Consider the following 21,696-nt stretch of genomic DNA (forward strand, 5'->3'; position numbering starts at 1 on the left):
TTTTGAGACTTAGATTAGTGATTAAGGAAGGAGAAAGTGACACATACCCGTGCTTTACTTCTCTCTTAGCTTTAATTGCTTCTATCCATTTGTGAAGATATTGATGCCAATTGCCCTTGTTTTTTCCTACCAACTTCTCGCTTTTCTCCATCTCTTTGCTTTTGTTTCTTTTTCTCTTAGCTTTCCTCCCTCAGTACTCCCACCCAGCATCTATAGGGTTGAGTGGTGGCAAACTAAGAGACTCATCCCTAGCATTGTACAAATAGAAACAGTTATTCCCTTGATTGTCCTACCCCAAGCCCTCACTAAGCCCATGGTATTTTAGTTTTCCTTCCTCTTTGTTCCATCAGTCATTCTATGTTATTCACTTGGGTTCAATAATTTATGATGTCAAGGAGCTAGCCTAAGGCAAAGTTAATACTTGCCATGGTTTTTTGTGTATACCTCTGACTCATTATGACCATGATCCTGGTAATTTTTTAAAAGCAGTTTTTCTAAAAAATATGATTTAAGGACCACCTGCATCCAGTAGCATCTGGGGTGTTTGTTAAAAGTACAGGTATCTAAATTGAATCCTAGAACTACTGAACCAGATTCTCTTTCTGGCTTTAGGATTTTAAGGTCAACACTAACTATGGGACTTAGTCCAGATGTGTACTTCTCAATTAGAATGCATGGATTCCAGCCCCGAGTTTCTAATTTAAATGGCCTCGTATGAGTCTTACCTGCAGCTTATGTTAAAAGCCAAAGGTGAGTAATAGAAGTTGCAGGGTAAAAATGGAGTTGGGGTTGACAGATAAACAGTGAATTCATCAACATCCAGGATTGATCTTCACTTATAAATTCAGAAGCCAGATGTTTTTCTCAAGGTTACAGTCACATTGACCAAGTCTATAGAGACTAAGCTATAAATAATAATGCCAGTTTGCTTATGCACATTTAGAGTTATAACTGTTATTAGGACCAACATGACTAGGGCATTCTTGTCCTGTAGGCAGATATCCATAGGAAGAAAAATCATCAGATTTTTTCCTGGAACCTGGAATCAAAATATGGGCACTTACTTGAATAAAAATAGTGAACATGTACTGAAGACTTCCTGTGTACTTGGAACTGTCCTAAACACTTTAGATGTATTATCTGATTAATCCCCTCAGTAACCCTTTGTGGTGGCATTAGTAGCTCTATTTTTCTAGATGAGACGAGAATAGGAAAAGAGAGGTTAAGTAATTTGCTCTGTATCATAATTATGGATGATGGAGCTAAAATTCACTAGTTCTAATACTAAATTATTAGTAAAAGAAGAAAGAAGGGGGATACAATGTATAAAAATAAAATGTCTCATTAGGTTTCTATGTAGATAAGCTACTAGACGACTTTAGCATTGCCTGGGCATTGCTGTATATAGTAAGCAGTCAAGTTAAGGGTAGGAGTTAGAGTAGCTTTTATTTGATTGGAAAGAAGAAAGGAATGGGCAGACCAGCATTCCTGTGGATAGGATGCTCTTGGGTCGTGTGTAATTAGGATGAGTTATCACCAGGTGCATGGAAAGTGATCCCTTGGTCATAACCTTGTGATTTATTTAACTAATGTCTCTATATTGTAATTAAGAAAAGATCTACAAAATCAGGTTTGTCCTCAGAATTTCTGTTTTAAAAAGTTACCACAGCTCTATAAAAAGTCACAAATGCTAAGTAATGACATAAGCTTATTATAATAGAGTAGAAAGCTATGTACACATCATTCTCATGGATGTTCCCAAGTCCCTCGGTTTTCTGAGATTACCTTGTCTTAGAAAACTTGAGTGAAATTGGCTTGAACTTCCACTGGCTCCAGCTCAAGCATATCTCCTTTTATTTGAGGGAATTTGCCTGGAGCATGCCTTTCCCTTGTGTTTCTGTTCTGAGTTTCTGCATGCGTTGAAGGAAGCCACTCTTTATTTCCTAAGTGTGATGGCAGCTTGCACAATAGGTCATCACGCTGGATACTTACCTGATTCCTGTGCTCCCCAAATTACCACCAGCACCAGAGTGTATGTTTAGCAGACTTTGCTGTAGGTTTTGACAATGGAATTGAGTCAAAACACAGAAATATTAGAGACCTCTAATACTAAAACTCCCTGGACTATTTTTCCTTCTGAAAAAAAAGTCAGAGTTCATCTTTTTAACTTAGGTTTCACTATCTTCCCAAGTGAGAAGAGGGATTATTTCTAAGTGTACAGATTCATCTCAAAGGGTCAAGTATCCACTAGTAAATCATTTCTGGTCCAGTTTTCCCCAGCTGGTCTTCTATAAACTGTCTTTCAGGTTCTGGGCTGCTATTGAAATGTAACCTTTACTGTCTCAGACAGGAAACACAAAATGGCCCTCTCATCTTTGAAGCAAATGGCTGTCAACAACAGTTCCTGAAAACCCTCAGCATATACAGATATTCACCAGTGGTGAGTTTAGCAGATGAATTGCACAGCTGCAGTGTGTAGCTTCTGGGCAAATAGATCTTTTAAGTCAGAATGCATCACTGGTCCTCAGTGGTAGTATTACCATTCTCTGTAAAGTATTTCTGAGACGTTCTTACTCTGCTGATAGTAGAAAACTTTAGAGTCCTAGCAATGAAAAACATGTTGTATTCTTGAATGGACATCTCTTATTAACAAAACGAAGTTAAAGCAATGCTTGCCACCATGAGAAATGAATAGCAATAATGTCTTATTGAACATTGTTTGCATCTCTTTTTTTCATTATTTTATTTCATTCTGCTAATCTGATGTATTACATTAATTGACTATTGTTTTGAATCAATAAACAATAATGGTATATAATTCTTTTAATATGCTCTTGGATTTGGTTTGCTAATATTTTCCTGAGGACTTTTCCTTCTATATTCATAAGAGAGATTCGTCTATAATTTTCTTTCTTGTGGTATCTTTATCTAGCTTTGGGGTGATGATGTTGATTTTGTAGAATGAATTGAGGCTTGTTCCCTTTTCATTTTTCTGGAAGAGTTTGAGCAAGGTTAGTGTTAAGTCTTCTTAGAATGTTTGGTAAAATTCTCCTGTGAAGCCATCTTGTCATAGGTTTGTCTTTCTTGAGAGGTTTTTGATTACTGATGCAATATCTTTATTAATAATTCATTTATTGAGATCTTCTATTTCTTGTTGAGTCAGTGTAGATAGTTTATGTGTTTCTAAGAAGTTTTCCATTTCATGTAGGTTATCTAATTTACTGGCTTACAGTTGTTAATAGTATCCTCTAATAATCCTTTTTTTTTCAATGGGGTCATTAGTAGTGTCCCTCTTTTCATTTCTGATTTTAGTTACTTGTGCCCTCTCTCTTTGTTTCTTCATCAGTCTCTCTAAAGGTTTGTCAATTTTATTGATCTTTCAGAGACCCAACTTTTGGTTTTATTGATTCTCTTTATTGTTTGTTTCTATTCTGTTTCATTTATCTCCACTCTAATCTTTATTTCCTTACATCAGCTCACTTTTTTGTTTAATTTGGAATTCTTCTTCTGGTTCTTCCAGTTTTGAGGTTAGGTCTCTAATTTGAAATCTTCCTTCTTTGTAATGTAAGTATTTAGAGCTATAAATTTCCCCCTTAGCACTGCCTTTGCTATATCCCATAAGTTTTGGTATGTTGTATTTTACTTTTCATTTGCTTCAAGATGTTACATAATTTTGCTTCTGATTTGTCCTTTAACCCATGGTTGTTTAAGAGTACATGGCTTAATTTTTGCATATTTGTGAATTTTACATTTCTTCCCTTGTTTTTGAGTTCTACCTTTATTCCATTGTGGTTGGAAAAGATAATTGTAAGATTTCAATACTTTTAAAATTTATTGGGACTTGTTTTGTGACCTAAGATGTGGTCTATCCTTGATAAAAATCTTCAAGAAGAATGGTATTATGCTGTTGTTGGGTGAAATGTCCTACTATTAATGTGGGACTGTCAATTTCTCTCATATCTGTCAGTATTTGCTTTCTTCTGCCCCTTTCTCTCTTTCTTCTCTTCCTGAGAATCTTGTATGCATATATTGGTGTGCTAGATGCTGTCCCAGATGTCTTTTAGCCTATTTTTGCTTTTCGTAATTTTTTCCTTTCTGTTCCTCAGCATGACTCATTTCAGTTGTCTTGTCTTCCAGTTCATTATTTCTTTCTTCTGCTAGCTCCAATCTGCTGAATGAAATCCTCCCGGGAATTTTTCATTTCAGTTATTGTGACCTTAAACTCCAATAGTTCTGTTCAGTTCATTTTTTAAAATTTCTATCTCTTTACTAAGATTCTCATATTGCATTCATTGTTTTCCTGATATCCTTTAGTTCTTTCTTGTTTTTTTCTTTCCTTTCCCTTAACATTTTTAAGATCACTTTTCAAAGTCTTTGTTTAGTATGTTTCCATTCTATTCTTCTTCATTGGCATTTTCTCGATTTTTATCCTCTTCCTTTAGATGGACCGTCATTTCCTATTTCTTTTTTTTTGTCTTATAGTCTTTTGTTACACACTATATATTTTAATGTTTTAAAATGTTAACTTTGTGATTTTATTCCCTGAAATGCATTTTTCTTGTATTTGTAACCAACTGGTGATATGCCAAACATTTTCTTGAGTGTCAGCTAGCCTATCAGGAAAATTTGCTCAAGAGTTATGCAGGGTACAAGGTTGGGGGATGGGTACCAGTAACCATCATAAGGAGAGAGCAATTTACTTGTCTTTACAGTACTTTTCCCTTTACCAGCCTCTTCCTCCTGCTCTTCCTTGGATGCTCTGCAGTGTTCTCCTGAACTCTGGAGTTTCAGAATAGTTGTTTCAGACATTCCTGCCTGTCTAATAGCTGTTCTGGTAGAGGAGAGACTTAACCCTGGAGCTCCCTTGTCCTTAGGGAGCTCACATTCTACTTGGGAGATGTGAAGAAAACAAGCAGTGAGACAATATGACATAAAGGAAGGCAAAATTTTGTTGTATGAAATATGAGGAACTATAGAATAGAAATTCTGAGGAACATGAAGGGTGTCAGGAGATATGTGGCATTGTCTCAGTGGCTTTCTTGAATAAGGGAATGACAACTGCATGAATAGTTGGATATCTCCATTGACTCCTGCCAGCAACTCTCTCAGATTTCTGCAATGAAAAATACTAAGCTTACCTCCCAAATCTCTAGACTCATATATGGTGAAAGAGAAGACTATGTAGCAATAGAGAAGTAATGGATGTCATATCTTGTGATCCACTGTGAAATTCTTAGCATCATGCTTCCCTTTTCCTGAAAAGGAAATGGTAAAGAGGAAGGAGAATAATATTTTAAAATTAGTGTTTGACCAATAAAATGAAGCTTCCAAAGCCATTTTCACACATGGTGCCTCACTTCTTCCTCACGACAGCCGTGTGTAGTAGTGACTCCTTTCTCCTTTAGGCTTTGTGATTTGTCAAAGATCATAGATAGCAAACAGAAAAGTGGGAACTTGAGTCCTACTTGGGTGCTCCTAAATTCAACATCCTTTGCCCAGACCACAGAGTTTAGTGTCATGACTCCTGATTAGAGAGTTTCCTCTGCCAGGAGGGACCTGGGATAATGGAACAGAATGAATGAAATCTGGTCCATGTTAAGCATAGAAATGCTAGTGTCAGAATTCACTCCACAATGGATATTTAAAGATCCTAAAATTTACTCTTGGTTATTTTATTTAGGTGTATTTTATTAAGATGAAGGGTCAGTTTTTATTTTTAAGAAAATCTGTGATTGTAAGATCATTGTCCTAATCCCACACCAACCCTGAAATATGGAGTTTTGGACCCCAACTATATATGACAGTAATTTGCAAGCATTGGTGTGCTTCAGAATCACCTGTAGGGTTTTAAAAATACAGATTTCTGTACTCCCTTCCCAGAGTTTCTGATTTAGGAGGTCTGGAGTGGGGGCTGAGAATTTGCATTTCTAAAAAGTTGTTGGTGATGGTTTTGCTTCTGGTCCAGGGGATAAACTTTGAGAACCATCCCTCTAAGAGATGTAAGGTCCATGGCTAAGCACACTGACTTTGTTAAAAATTGAATCATTGAACATCTAAGGTACTCTTGAAGAAGAAAAGGGATACAAAAATATGGCCAGAGGGTTTTGTGTTTCAGTAGCCCATGAACCTCACCTTGCCCTGTGCCATGATAATTGTGAAGTATAGGGTTTTTTGGGGTGGTGAGGGTAATGGGTGGCACTGGTGTTTATAGGTTTGTTATCCTGGCATCTATAGGTTTGTTATCCTGGCATATATGCCTAAAAGCCTTTATTTGTTTGTTTAGTTCTAGCTTTTAGGCTAGACTTTTTTTTCACCTTGCTTTCTGCCTTTCTGAATCCTTGCTCAAAAAACTCCAAAACAGCTGGCCCAGTTCATTCAACTTGATTCCTTCTACACGGAAGTCAGCTCTAGCTAATCCATTCCAGTTGGGATTTTTCCACTTACGTGGCTGGCCTGCAGGTTCACAAGCTTTGTTTGCTTTGTCAGATGGTAAACTGTATAAAGAAAATATTTTCTTAATCTTTGTTTGGACTAATGGTTGGCTAATCCTTATGGTTTCTGTTTGTTGTTCAGGAAATATAAGTTCTTGTGCTCCTCCTGCTTCACCCTCCTGCACAACAGAATCCCTTATGCTGGAAAGTTTCTGACTGATGCTCCCTCATCCAGTGCAGGATACATTCTGTTATTAAAATGATTTCCTCTCTTTAAATGTTAACCATCTATTGCTTTGCTAGACCTTTCCTTGAGAAAAATTACTTCAGTGCCAAAAGATTCAATTCCTTGAATAATTATTTTAAAAATACATACATAACACCTGCAAATACACACAGCGTATAGATTTTTGAAAGCGTCTTACTATTTCAGAGCCATAGTTGTATTTGTGAAATAAATCTTGTCTTCAATTATATTCCATACTTTACTGCTTATTATAATAGATTAAATATGTGTTTCCTTTGTTCTTTATTACTTATGCTTTAATGGGATGGTGCTGTGTTATATTTCCAATTTTCCTAAGAAAGTGCCTCCACATGTTGTGCATTTGCTTGGTGTATCCTGTTTCCAGAAAGTGACTAAAGTTTCTCTTCATCAAAAAATGCTGTACTAAAGCTGTTTTGGTAAGCTTACCAAAGGGAAAGTCTTTACCTTTTTCCTCTAACTAGATTTCAGTGACAGTCTTCTTTTTCCTTTAGAAATTAATATATCCTCTAGGTTGGCTTAAAACCATGACTCGATTTTAGAACATTAATGTTGGAGGGAAGTGTGTATAGATCCTCATGCCCCATGTGTTAGCCAAAGGGGTGCTGATGCAAAGTACCAGAAATCTGTTGGCTTTTATAAAGGGTATTTATTTGAGGTAGAAGCTTACAGTCACAAGGCCCTAAAGAATCCTACGTAAGATACCATAGGAGGTACTCAAAGTCATTTGCCAGGTATTAAAGCAAGATGGCATATGATGTCTGTGAGGTTCAGCCTTCTTCCTTTTAAGGCTCCATGGTTCCAGCCTCTTCTGATCTCAGCAGTAGGCTAGAGGGCTCCTGTCATTCCTGGGCTTGGCTGCTCAGGGCTCTGGTCTTTGCAGCTGGAAACTATCAGAGAATGACTCGGCTGTCTCTGGGGTACCAGCGTCCAAAAACTCAGCTCTCTTTTCTGCCCTGTCCTTTTTCTGAGTGTCCCCCCACAGAAGGGGTGGGGACTCTACATCCTATTGATGTGACCAAATCAAAACCCCAATCTTAATTTAATCAAGTAAAAGTGAAACCTGTAAATCTAATACAATCTAATACTCCCAGAGCAACAGGCAAGTTTATAAACATAATCCAGTATCTATTTTGGAATTCTTAAATAGTATCAAACTGCCACAACCCACCCTTTCATCTAAGAGATGAGCTGAATTTAGCCACAGGCAATGATGAATGGCCAAGACCTTTTAGCTTTTCAACCAATCTATTTCCATAGCCATATCTGATCGTCTTTAACTAATATAATGGAATTTAGCCATCTCCGTGATTGTTGGATGTGATTAACCAAAGCAGCGTCTATTGCTCAATACATTGTTTCAGCTTCTCATATGGAAGCCTCCCCAAATTTCTGTAATACATTTAAATGCTTTCACTTTTTTTTTAACTTTTTCTTTTGATGTTATTATAGATTCACATGTAGCTGTAAGAAATAACACAGAAAAGTCCCATGTACCTTTCACCCCTTTTCCCTAACGGTAACACCTTGCAAAATCCATTGATTTTTATCCAAAGTTCACAAGTAGGGTTCCATGGTATGGATGTACCACAGTTTGTTTAACCATTCATCTGTTGAAGGACATCTTTTTTGTTTTGTGTTTTTTCCCAATTGGGGGGTTTTATAAATTAAAGATGCTATGAACATTCATGCACAGGTATTTGTGTGAATGTAAGTTTTCATTTCCCTTGAATAAATGCTCAAGACTGCAATTGCTGGATATTTAGTTTATAAGAAACTACCAGTTTTTGAGAGTGGGCTCAACCCATTTTGCATCCCCACCAAAAGTGTATAAAGTATTAAGTTTCTCTTCATCCTCACCAGCATTTGGTGTTATGACAATGTTTTTCTTTAGTCCTTCTGAGGGATATATAGCAATAGCTCATTCTGGTTTTAATTTGCATTTCCTTCATGGCTAATTATGGTGAAATTCTTTTTATGTGCCTAATTGTCATCTGTATGTCCTTCTTGGTGAAATGTCTGTTCATGTCTTTTGCCCATTTTCTAATCGGATTATTTGGTTTTTTTTACTGTTGAGTTTTGAGAGTTCTTTATATATTCTATATGTTTGAAAAGTAGTTTTCAGGTACATTTTTTCAGTCTGTGACTTGTCTCTTCATTCTTTTAACAGGGTCTTTCACAGAAAAAAACAATTTTAATTTTGATGCAGTTCAATTTATTGATTTTTTTTTTCCCTTTTGGACCATGTACTTTTGATGTCAGGTTTAAGAACTCTTACCTACACCCAAATCCTGAATATTTTCTCCTGTGTGTTTATTTCCAAAAGTTTTATTATTTTACATTTCTATCTATGACCCATTTCGAGTCAATTTTTGTATGAGATGTGAGCAAAAATGTCTTCAATTTTGAAAGTTTTTAATCCAGCACACATTTTTGTGAAAGGCTACCTACCATGCCTGAGACACCATTAGGAAGTAAAGACTGAAAATTTAGTATAGATCATAGTCCCTGAAAGACCTTATAACAGGGGTTCTTAACGTTTTTTGTTCCACAGACTCCTTTGCCTATCAGGTGAAAATTGCAGATCCCTAATCCACACTAAATTGTGTATATTTAACAAGTATATCATACCCACATGAACATGTACCTATAAGAGTGCCATTTTGAATTTTCAATTCAAGTTCATGGACCCCCTGAAATCTTTCCATGGTCCTGATTAAGAACCCCTGCCTTCTCATATAACTGGGTAAGTATATATTTAAATACTTTCAAAATTGCAGGTTAAATGATGAGAGAAGAATGCACAGAGAAGGACATAATCCAGCTAGGAGAAAGCTTCCTGAAGGAGGCAACTCCTGAAGTAGTCTTAGAGAATTAGTAGAAGGGTCATCTAGCTGAAGATGAGAGAAGAGAGAAAACATGACCATAAACATAAGAGCAAGAAATAGCATGATATATGCAGGGCTGCAAATAACTCAGAATTGTTGGAGCACAGGTTTGAGATCAGGCTTGGCAAAAGATGAGGCTCACAAGGTAGGCAGGAGCAGATCACAGAGAGCCTTGTATACCAACTTTGGGAACTTGTACTTTGTTTTCTCAGCAGTGGAGATCCATTGAAATATTTTAGAAGGAAAATAATAGAGTTGAATTTTTCTTTTGGGAAAATAATTGTGGTAGCCCTGGGTAGATTTAAGAAGGATACAGGTAGATGCAGGCAGAGCAGGTGAATGCTCTTTGCAATTGCTTAGATGAGAAATAAATCAGGGATATAAAGACAGAAAGGAGAGAATAGATCTGAGAAATTAATGAGGAAAGTTTAATATACTAGTAGAGGGTAGTTTTGTAAGAAAGTAGAGTCAAAGGTTGACTGGGTGGATGGTGGTGTTATCATAAAAGAGAAGAGGTTTGGATTAAATGAGTTTATTTGAAACTTGTTGAGTTTTAAGTTTCCATTAAACATATAGGCAGAGCTGTACTAGTTATAGTTTTTATATATGGAGCTAGAACTTGGGGAAGGGTTTCGTGGTGGACAGTTTTTTAATTGTCAAAAATCATTTAGAACTAAGGAAGAGATGTTATTAATTTAGGTCAGACCATTTTACATCAAAAACAAAAATAAAATTCTAGAAGGAAGCATTATTGTTAACATAAAGGCCGTGAGCTTTGTATATTATAGGCCTGAATCTGAAATAAAGTAGTTCTGATTACAAACTGTGTCAGCAAAATATGTTTTTTAAAAAAATATATAAATTCCTCTGAGCTTCAGTTTCTTCATTTATGAAATAAGTGTTTTTTATAACCCTTAACTCACAAGATAATGGTGAAAAGCAAGAAGGGCAAGTCTAAAGTGCTTACTTGGTTTGTAATGAAGGTTTAGTACAGGCTAGCTCCTTTAGATCACTTAGTATAATGCTTTTAAAGCCTCTTTTTATTTATTTTTTTTAAGGAGGGGAATCCCTTTTTTATGCACAAAACTGGAAAAAGATGAAATCAAAACTGCCTCCTCCTTAATCCAGCTTCTCAACTGAAGCAATAATGCAGAACCTTAGGGGTCTTTGAAAATCACCAATATAGTGAGAGCCTCAATTTAAAGATGAAGAAAAGAGGTAAAGAAAGTTCTCCTCAAGTCACCTGATTTTCTGGTAGTCTTCAGGTTTTACTGACTCCCTATTTCATACCCTTTCTGAAATGCTATAGTGCTCATGACCTTCAGATAATAATGTTTACATACATGGGTGACTGTGGTTACTGTTCTGAAAGAAAAATGTTCTTTGAAGTGCAGCAACATTGCAGTCACTTGTGGCCTCAAAGCACTCTTCTGAAAAGCAAACCTCTTTTAGATCTGTTTGTTGGGTACCTTTGTTAATAAATGGGCTTTATGTTCCCACTGAATATGGTGGTGACATAAAAGACAACCATGATGTTCTTTCTATCCTGCTTTTTGAGCAGTCAATGTTAGCAAACATGTCATGTCTTAGAGGACTTAGAAGGGTGTGTCCTTGGGCAGTAGTTTCAAACATGTACTTACCTGGGGAACACTTTTAAATTACATGTTCTGGGACTCTGCTTAAATATTCTGAGTCAGATCTGAAATGACTCCTCCAACCTCATTTCTTTAAAGCTTCCCAGTGAGATGAAAACATTGGAGAACGATTGCTGAAGATAGCTGCCTGGGAACCTGCAGTTGTCATTACTGTTCCCTGCCATTTCCCTTCCAGATAACTACTGCTTCTGTTCCCTTACTAACATTGCCCAGGTTTTCTCTCTTGTTCAGAGCAAGAATCTGTTACTGGGTAGACTTCTTGAACAGTTCCTGCCCCAGCTGAGTCAGTCTGTTCCCTCTTATCCCACTCTTTTCTGGAGTGACGTCTTAGAGGTAAGATATGGTGTTAACTTGGCAGTAAACAACCACCACCACCAAATAAAAGCCATCACTTACTGAGCACTCTGTTATGTGGCAGATGGGTTCTTAGATTTGCCTATATTTTCGAATGATTGAAGTCTGAACTTTAGACTTTGTATTAAAACTGCCTATTTAATATTTCGAAGAGAACTTCCCTGATATATGCTTCTCCCCAAAGCTTCTCTTATCTCAGTATGTTCTGAGCAATCAGCCAGTTGCTCACACCCAAACCTAGACATTATTCTTGTCAACCATTTCCCTAGCCATCCCATAACCCATCTCTCAGCAAATTCTTTCAGCTGTGCCCTCAAAATATACCCCAGTCCAACCACTTATCAAGTGCTTCACAAAGAGCACTTTGGTCCAAGTCATAGTATTAATTGTCTGTATTATTTTGGTAGCTGGATTATGGATTCCCTGCTTCTTCTTTTTCTTACCATGGCCAGTCCTCAAGAAACAAAGCAAGAATAATCTTATGAAAGTAAGTCAGAGAATAAAAAAACCACCAAGATGACAGTAGAGTAAGGAGCTCCTAGAGTCAGCTCTTGCTACAGGGCAATTAGTAAACCTTCAGAGCACTCTGGCTAGCTGAAGCACCTGTTTGGGGGCTCCAGGAGGCCAGAAGAGCATCCTGCCACATCCTAGAAAGAATGGAAGGAGGAGACTGCCCATCTGCAGAGAAGACTTATAAGTAGCATGCTCCATGCCATGGAGTCTGGTGCCCATCCTCCACTGGAAGCACAAGTCACCTCAGGAGCTGTTCTGTGGCTGGATTGAAAGCTCCACTTCCCAAAAATAGGGGAAGAAGAGATGGTTGGGCACCAGCTTCAGCTACTGATGAGTAAATTCAGGGGGCTAAAGTACAGTTTTGAGAACAGCTAAAGTCTGAGCCTGTCCAAGTCAGAAAGAGGCTGGGAGCCACCATCTTAACTCCAGCCTGGCATGAGAGAAGCAGGGCAGACTGAAAATCACAGTGCTGGTGGGGACTGGCTTCTTTCCATCCAGATCAGATTGCAGCTCTAACCTAGGGCCCAGTTCTACCTTCAGCAGGGAGGAAACTGTGGGGACCTGCACCAGCCTCTCTGGAAAATTACTAGCCAAGCCATGAAGCCTGGACATTATCCTATGCTGGCAGCATGAGCCAGCCCAGGAGCTATTCTGTGGCTAGAATGGGAAGCTCCATTTCCCAAAAACAGGAGAGGATGAGACAGTTGGCTGCCAATTTCAGCTACTGATTGGTAGACTCAGCTGGCTAAGATATAACCCTGGGAACAGATGGAGTGTGAATCTGCCTAAGTCAGAAAGAGACCAGTAGCCACCATTTTGACTCTGCCTCCAGCCTGAGGGGAAGCCAGCACTGAAAATCACAGAGACGGTAGGAACTGGTTTCTTTCACCCAGATCAGCCTGCAGCCCTAGACTAGGCTTCAACCCCACCTCTGACAGGGAAAAGGCTGGCAGTACCTGCACCGGCCTATCCATGTAACTGCGGGTACCTTTGGTTGACACAGATTGAAAATCTGAAGTCTACTGGGGCAACTGTGGTCATCTTGGACCCACACTGCATAGATTGCTGCCCATACCCGCAGCTCTATTCTCTCCCCAGGCAGGGGAGAAAGGGGTGTGAAGCTTCATCAGTCTCTCTGGGCAACTAGAGTGGCCTGCATGACTTGGATTAGTCCACATAACTGTGACTCTGTCCCTACCCCTGGCAAAGGAGAAAGTTGGGAGAAGACTCATTGGTCGCTGGCACAATGAGGGCAGCTTGAGACTCCACAGCTTATAGCACCAATTACAATCTTGGCTCTTACTGCACAACCAGCAAGGGAGAAAGGGCAGGTAGCCCTAAACAAAAGAGAAAATCTGCATCCAGAATAAATATTCCAGTAAGCCAGATGCCAAGACACCAACAAAAAATTACAATCCACACCAAGAAACAGGAAGCTATGGCCCAAGATAAACCTCCAGATGACATAAAGGAGTTGAGACAACTAATCATAGATGTTCAAACAAATTGAATTTATGAGATGGCTAAAGAGATTAAGGATATTAAGAATACAATGAATGAGCACAAAGAAGAATTTGAAAACATACATAGAAAAATAGCAGATCTTATGGGAATGAAAGGTGCAATAAAAGAAATTTTAAAAACATTGGAATCATAATAGCAGATTTGAGGAGGTAGAAGAAAGGATTGGTAAGCTTGAAGAATGGCCTCTGAAAGTGAACATACAAAAGAATAGATAAAGACAAGAATGGAAAAAATTGAACAAGGTCTTGGAGAACTACATGACAGCAAAAGGCATGCAAACATACATGTCATGGGTGTCCCAGAAGGAAAAGAGCAGGGAAAAGGGGCAGAAGGAATATATGAAGAAATAAAGGTAGAAAATTTCCCCACCCTATTGAAGGACATAGATATCCATGTCCAAGAAGCACAAAATACTCCCATCCAAAAAAAATCTGCATAGACCAACTCTGAGACACATGCTCATCAGAATGTCAAATGCCAAAGACAGAGAATTCTGAGAACATCAAGAGAAAAGCAGTGCATAACTTATAAGGGATCCCCAATAAGATTAAATGCTGATTTCTCACCAGAAACCATGGCGGCAAGAAGACACTGGTCTAATATATTTAAGATACTACAAGAGAAAAACTTACAGCTAAGAGTCTTATGTCCAGCAAGACTGTCTTTCAAAAATGAGGTTGAGATTAGAATATTCTCAGATAAACAGAAACTGAGAGAATTTCTAAGCAAGAAACCAGATTTTCAGGAAATACTAAAGGATGTACTAGAGCCTGAAAAGAAAAGACAGTCGAGAGAGGCCTGGAAGATAGTCTAGACATGAAGATTATATCAATAAAAGTAACTAAAAGTGTCAAAAGAATGATGACAATAAAATATGACAGATAAAACTCAAATAGGAATAAACTTAACCAAAGATGTAAAGCACTTGTATTCAGAAAACTGTAACTTGGTGTTAAAAGAAATAAAAAAAGACCTAAATAACTGAAAATATATTCCATGCTCATGGTTTGGAAGACTAAGTATCATTAAGATGTCAATTCTTCTCAAATGGATATACAGATTCAATGCAATCCCAATAAAAATTCCACTAGCATTTTTTAAAAAATGGAAAACACGATCATTAAGCTCATTTGGAAGGGTAAAGGGTACTGAATAGCCAGAAACATCATAAAAAGGAAGTGAACCCTCATCTCCAGACTTTAAATCATGTTACCTAGCTATAGTGGTAAAAAACAACATGGTACTGGAATAAAGACAGACACATAGACAATGAAACCAAATTTGTGGTTCAGAAACAGACCCTCACATGTATGTTCAAGTGATTTTTGACTAGCCTGTCAAACCTACCCATTTCAGGCAGAACAGTCCATTCAACAAACGGTGCTGAAAGAATTGGGTATCTATAGCCAAAAGAAGGAAGGAGGACCCCTATCTCACACCTTATCTAAAAATTAACTCACAATGGACCAAAAACCTAAAATTAAAAGCAAGAACCATAAAACTTCTAGAAGAAATTGTAGGAAAATATCTTCAAGACCTGGGGGTAGGTGGTAGAATTCTTAAAGGAGATAAGAGGAGGACTGAGATGGACTACTGATGTTTGAAGTATATAGAAGTTTTAATTAGCTTTACTGTAAAAGTGTGGAAATGTATAAAGTGGATGGTAACACATAGTGAGTAACATCTAGTTTCTAAATGGGGATGTGGCTGAAAATGTTAGTCTAGGTATGTAAATGCCAATTGGCAAAATGCTAGAGAATAATCTAGGAACTGAATAATACAGTAAACTAAGAGGTGGATGAGGATTGTGGTTGATAGCACTGATACAGGAGTGTCCTTTGTGAGCTAGAGCAAATGTACATCACTACTGCAGGGTGTTGGGAATGTGGAGAAGCATGGGGAAAATATAGCTAGAGCGAACTATGGACTGTGGTTAGCAGTAATAATATAATATTCTTGCATCTATGCAAAAGATATACTGTGTTGATAATGAGGCAGTATGGCAAATGTGAGCCAAATGTACACTGTGGACATGGTAACAATCAGGTGATATTATCTGTAGCAAATGTTTTACCACAGTGTGGTATGTTGATAGAGTGGTGGTGTTTGGAAATTCTGCACATGTGCATGATTGTTTTATAAGTTTACAACTTCTTTCATAAAAAATATATTTAAAAAATAGTAATAGGGTGGTTTGGGAGAACAACACACCAAATGTAAGATAAGGACTATGATTAGTATCTCACAACAATGCAAGGTGTTGGTAGAAGGTTGATGTATGGGACCCCTGTATGGTGTTATGCATGCTTGCTTTGTAAGTTCACAACTTTTACTATACATTTAATCATATAAATGTTATAAAATTAATAATAATAGGGTTAGTTGGTGGAAATACTTTGGTTAGTAGTAATATTTTGACAATGCTTTTTTTTTTAAGATTTATTTATTTATTTTTCTCCCCTTCCCCCCTCCTGCCCCAGTTGTCTGTTCTCTGTGTCTATTTGCTGCATGTTCTTCTTTGTCCGCTTCTGTTGTTGTTAGCGGCACAGGAATCTGTATATCTTTTTGTTGCATCATCATGCTGCATCAGCTCTTCATGTATGCGGCACCATTCTTGGGCAGGCTGAACTTTCTTTAGCGCTGGGCGGCTTCCCTTATGGGGCGCACTCCTTGCGCATGGGACTCCCCTATGTGGAGACACCCCTGTGTGGCAGGGCACTGCTTGTGAGCATCAGCGCTGTGCATGGGCCAGCTCCAATGGGTCAAGGAGGCCTGGGGTTTGAACCATGGACCTCCCATGTGGTAGACGGATGCCCTAACCACTGGGCCAAGTCCACTTCCCATTGACAGTGCTTTTTAATCATTAGTTAAAAATGTTTAACAACAATACAAGTTATTGGTGGTAGGGTGAGTTATGAGAGCCCTATATGATGTTATATATGTTTTGTAAGTTCACAACTATTATTATACACTTATTGTTTATGTATGTTTGTGTATGAGTGATATACTTCAATAATTTAATTAAAAAATGAAAAAATATAAAAGTATATCAGAGATAATATCCTTCATCAGCCTAAAACCATCAGTCACTTCTTTCACACTTAGATTAAAAAATCAGTGACCTTGCCAAGCATTACGGATCAGGCTTACACCATCTTACTAAGCCTGTTTCCAGCCTCATATCATATCATCTGATCCCTGGCCTCTTTCCCTCTACTTCACTGCTCCTCCCTGAAAGTGCCAAACTTTTGTCCACCTCAGGGCCTTTGTACTTACTATTCCCCCTACCTGGAACACCTTTTCACAGAACTTCCTGTGGCTCACGCTCTTCCTTCACAAAGGTCTCTGTTCAAATATTACCCTCAGTGAGGCCTCTTCTGCCCATTCTATCTAAAGTACCACCCACTTCACCTTTCTTCACAGGCTTTACTACTATCTGGCATTGTATCATGCATTTGATTGTTTATTGTTTCTCTCCCCCATGGAATGAGGGCTCCACGAGGGCTATCCCTGGCATCTGGCACGTAATCAGTGCTTATTGAGCATTTGTTGTGTGGATAAATGAATGAATGGACTGACTGAATGAGTAAATATACATAGGAGTTGTCATCCTTCTGGGTTCTCCTGTAGCAGTGCCTTTGATTTATGTCCCTTTGACATGCATGAACTTCCTGTGAATTTCAAAACACATGCCTTGATCTCTGTCAGTCATCTTATTCATGATCTTGTTGGCCTTGGGTTACTGCTCTTTATAATATTTATAAAGAACAGAGCCATTCCTAGAACAGTTAGTACTTTAAACAGATGAATTATTTTGGTACCTCACTGTTATCCCACCTAAAGACCCTAGGTTTTGCCTCCTGTCCTTTGCTTCAGTGATTTCAGATTTAGGTTTTGAAAGGGTTGTAAAGAGGGCATCCTACCTCAGTGACATCAGCGCCTCCACTGATGACAGGATAATACCCCTGCACACTTCCTCTCATCTACCTTTATAGAACCTCTTGAGGGTATGAAACATACTTTTGTATGCAGGATGATAAGAAAAGACTCACTCTGGGGACCTCATGTAATATTACTTCCTAATTCTTACACAAATACCACATAGATGGATCATTCTCCTCCCTCTTTTGTCTCTGGCCCCCTTGTCCACTATGAGCCGTTTCCTATAGAAAGTTTTGCACGTGTTCTGTGTCCACAGATGCCTGAAATATTAGTGAACTCTGCCCTGTTTTAATTCACGCTAGGAGCATTTTGTTTTACGACACCAAAAGCCAACAAGTATGGTCAAGTACAAACAGATCCCTACGCAGGCTGGGTGGAGGGCTCTTTGCAGGAAGTTAGCTCTCACCACAGTGTACCCACACACAGACCTTCAGCTTTGCTGAATTGAAGTGGGCCAGCTTAGCAGTGGGCAGCTTTCCATCAGAGCAGATGGGCCCAAGTTGGGGCCGCAGTGGAGCGCGCATGTCTGTTACAGACACATGCATATTTATCATTCATATCTTTAATTCACAGGAGACAAACTCTTGAACAGAACGACTGAGCGTACAACCTGAGAGTCAAGAAGGATGAGCTTTCAGCCTTTAATTAAAATATTCAAATGAAGAAATCAACATTTTTATCTCTCGTAGTAGAGCTTATGCAGTAACTTGTTTACAGACCCTCTTTGATCTCAAATTACTCATCCCCGGAGAGGCTGCTGTGCCATGGTGCAGCACTTGTCACTTGCAAACCTACAGAGTAGGCGCACCCTTTTCAAGAAGGACCAGTGATGTGGGAGACTTGCTGTATGAAAGAAATCAATTTTCAAAACACATTCATTCCTTTCCAAAGACTCCTTGGCATGATTTCTCTCTTTAATTTTCCCATTTTAATAAAATCAGAACTACATTCCATTTACTTTTCAGCTAACTTCAAAATATGACTATTTAGAGATAAGACTCAACTTGCTGCATACGCAAAAATATTTACACGTGTATAGTCGAATTGTCCTAGTAGAAAACTTGAAAGAAAATATTTATTATTTAAAGACATATAAATCACCTTGGATGACTGTAGCAGTTTGATATGGTTATGAATTCCAAAAATAGATATGGGATTATGTTTATAATCTTATGTGTACCTGGGCATGGTTGAGTTATGATTAGATAAAAGGCAGGGCAAAGGACAGAGTTGAGGATTTCTGATGTTGGAGTTTTGATGTTGTAGTTAGATGCTGAAGTCTTAAGCTGGAGCCCCTGGGAAAGAGACAGAGCTGTTCGCCTGATAGTCTCCAGCTGACCTTGTGGAGGAAGCAGAGGAACTCAGCCCAGAGGAACCCAGAAAGTCTGAATCTTCACACATCAGCAGCCATCTTGCTCTAATACGTGGAAATAGACTTTGATGAGGGAAGTAACTTATGCTTTATGGGCTGGTATCTGTAAACTCCGACCCCAAATAAATACCCTTTATAATGCCCAGCAGATTTCTGGTATTTTGCATCAGCACCCCTTTGGCTGACTAATACAATAACTTACAAGCATTGTTCTGTCTAAACAAGAAAGAAAGAAACCTCTCACAGACCCTACATATAATGTACTAGTTTATTATAATAGTACTTTTTGCTTATATAGTACTTTACATTATACATCAAGTTTCCACAGATTTTATCTTCTTTGATCCTTGCAGTAACCTTGGAAGGTCAGGAAGGCAGGCCTGTTAGTCCCATATTGCAGTTGAGGAAACTAAGGGTCATGCAGAATAAATGACTCAAGCTTAAGCTTCAAGATCATTTGCCTTTCATCATTTTCACTTTATTGAGGTGGTCTATTACATACTGAGAAATTATCTAGTGATAGCATCTAAATTATAGTATTTTACAACCTTGTCTTCTATTTTTTATTTTACTAATTAAATCTGGAAATGGTGATTTATGAAGAACTATGTTTCAATGTCATGTGATGCCTTACACCCAGCCTGCAGAGTCAATATTTTGGGACTGCTGGTTGAGTTCTACCGGTTTTTTGACAACAGTAGAGTACCTTAGGGCTTCGAATAGTTCATGCTGTGCCTCACACATGTTAAACTTTTACTAATCATTCCAATGGTTATTCCTGATCTTTGATTTACTGTGTTCTCTACTAGTTCCTCGTAGAGATGTCAGACAGTGTCATTGCTTATAAGAACTGTGAGTTGAGCCATATGGTACTTTTGTTGTTTAACAAGATCAAGTGGTAAGCTTTGTGTGAAAATAACCACAAAACATAGAACTCTTGTAAATTGCTCTATCTCTTGACCCTTTGTATGAACATATCCTTGTAAAAAATATAAATTTTCATTTTGTACGATGCTGTCTAACTTTGTGAATTTTTTCCCAAGTGGAAATATTGTGTTCTTATTTTGACATGCTACAAATAACATGCCATAATTACCATTTACATTTACCATTAAAAATGAGAGCTTTTTGCTTTAGAACATGAAGCCCATAATGCAGTTTTCCATTCTTCAGAACCAATCACAAAAAGTCTTTTGAAAATCAGTCCACTTAAGTAACCCAAGAAACCTACTCTTCTCATGAAGATTGGTAGGATATCATCTGATTCCTATTATAAATAGCCTGTTGTATGAGATACCAGTACATTAAATAACACATTTTTTTCCCAAGTAACTGATAACCATTATTGGATTTGGACAGAGCAGAGTTATTTTTTTCTGGTAGCTGGTGCTCTGGAACACAAAGATGGCATGCCTTTCCTGTTGTCGGTGACTTGCAGACAAATTATAGTTTTTAAAACTTTGTAGAGACATGGGAGGCTTTCTTAAAAAAAGGTTTATAGGTTCCTCAGAACCTAAAAGAAAATACCCCAGAAATCTGTGACAACCTGGCCATTTGTGTCATATTGAGGACTAAATTTAATTCCTTGTGTGGAGAGCCTGGTACTCAAGAGCAGGAAAGGGGGGACATCCTGGAGCTGCACTCTCTGGATGAGCTAGAGCATGGATTGGATGCAAGCTAAATTTCTAAACCCAGCTAACTCCTTAATTCTGCCTTGAGAAGGGAACAGTCACATTTAATACATTTTGACAAGATGACACAATTTTAAAAGAAATCAGATTTGATGTCAGATTTGTAGTAGTTATGGAGGGCACCATTCTTATGGGTATAGGGATGGAGTTCTTTGTTGCACAGCCCTGTAAAGCCTAAGCAGTGTGCAAAGTAGACGTGAAGAAGTGTTCTACTTCCTGGGGCATCAGTGTCTCCACAGGCACAGGCAGATGTAGAGCATTTGCTTCTGGACCCCCAAAAGATGGAAAATAGTCCAAGCAACCAGGAATGTCATTTCTTTCTCCACTGCTCTCCCCCTTCCATCTTTCTTCTTCCCAATTCCTCTTGCTTTAAACCTTTTTCCATTTTAATTCTTCTTTTGTCCTCTGCTGCACTTGCAACTCTTTCTGTCTGATTCCTAGAGTTTATTGGTACCTCCTTCACATTTTTCTACATATAAGCTATTCCTGCTGTAGTGAATGCTCAGACCTTTGCTTCATAAGTTTTGAAAAAAAGCATTGAGAAATCAGAGGTTTTCTTTGTTCTTTAGATCTTTTGTTAAAGGAAAGCATGCTCAGCAATATATAGTTCCAAAGTAGGCAGTTCCACTATTCAAATAAAACTATACCTGTGATACCCAGTGATAGAAGAAAAATTCAGTAATTCCTCAACTCATATTTTTGATCCAAAAAGAATTGGGATCAAACAGGTTTTTGTAGGTAGCAGAGAATGTGATTTACATTTGCACTAAGGTGCTTTTCCTGTGTAATTATATTTAGACATAATGGGGGGCGATGAAATAGATTAGCTAGGCAAGGTGTCTTCCAAGGATTTTAAGTGATCCATGGATCCATTTTCTCACTTCTGCGTTTACTCTTCTTGTAAATAGGTTAATATGATTTCCACATTGTGAGACTGAAGTTGGACTCAAGTGCCTGATGCTAGCCCTGTGCTTTCTTGTAGTTTTCTTGTTATTGTAAGACCGTGCGTGTTGGCACATCCTTGACGTCAGCCCTCCTTTGAAACATTGGGTCATGCTCTT

General features: G+C 38.2%; 1 protein-coding gene across 18 annotated transcripts in view; it reads left to right on the forward strand.

The window, feature by feature from the left end:
- Positions 1 to 21,696, forward strand: part of DTNA (dystrobrevin alpha) — a 418,043-nt gene that overhangs the window by 14,613 nt on the left and 381,734 nt on the right. Inside the window, exon 2 of one of the 18 annotated variants that reach the window (XM_071208607.1) lies at positions 2,347 to 2,440. The exons of the other annotated variants lie outside the window; for them this stretch is intronic. The gene's annotated coding sequence lies outside the window, so the exon portion shown is untranslated. The remainder of the gene's footprint in view (positions 1 to 2,346; positions 2,441 to 21,696) is intronic. 18 annotated transcript variants of the gene reach the window in all.

Source organism: Dasypus novemcinctus, chromosome 16, assembly GCF_030445035.2.
Source record: "Dasypus novemcinctus isolate mDasNov1 chromosome 16, mDasNov1.1.hap2, whole genome shotgun sequence".
In the NCBI taxonomy this organism is placed as follows: domain Eukaryota; kingdom Metazoa; phylum Chordata; class Mammalia; order Cingulata; family Dasypodidae; genus Dasypus; species Dasypus novemcinctus.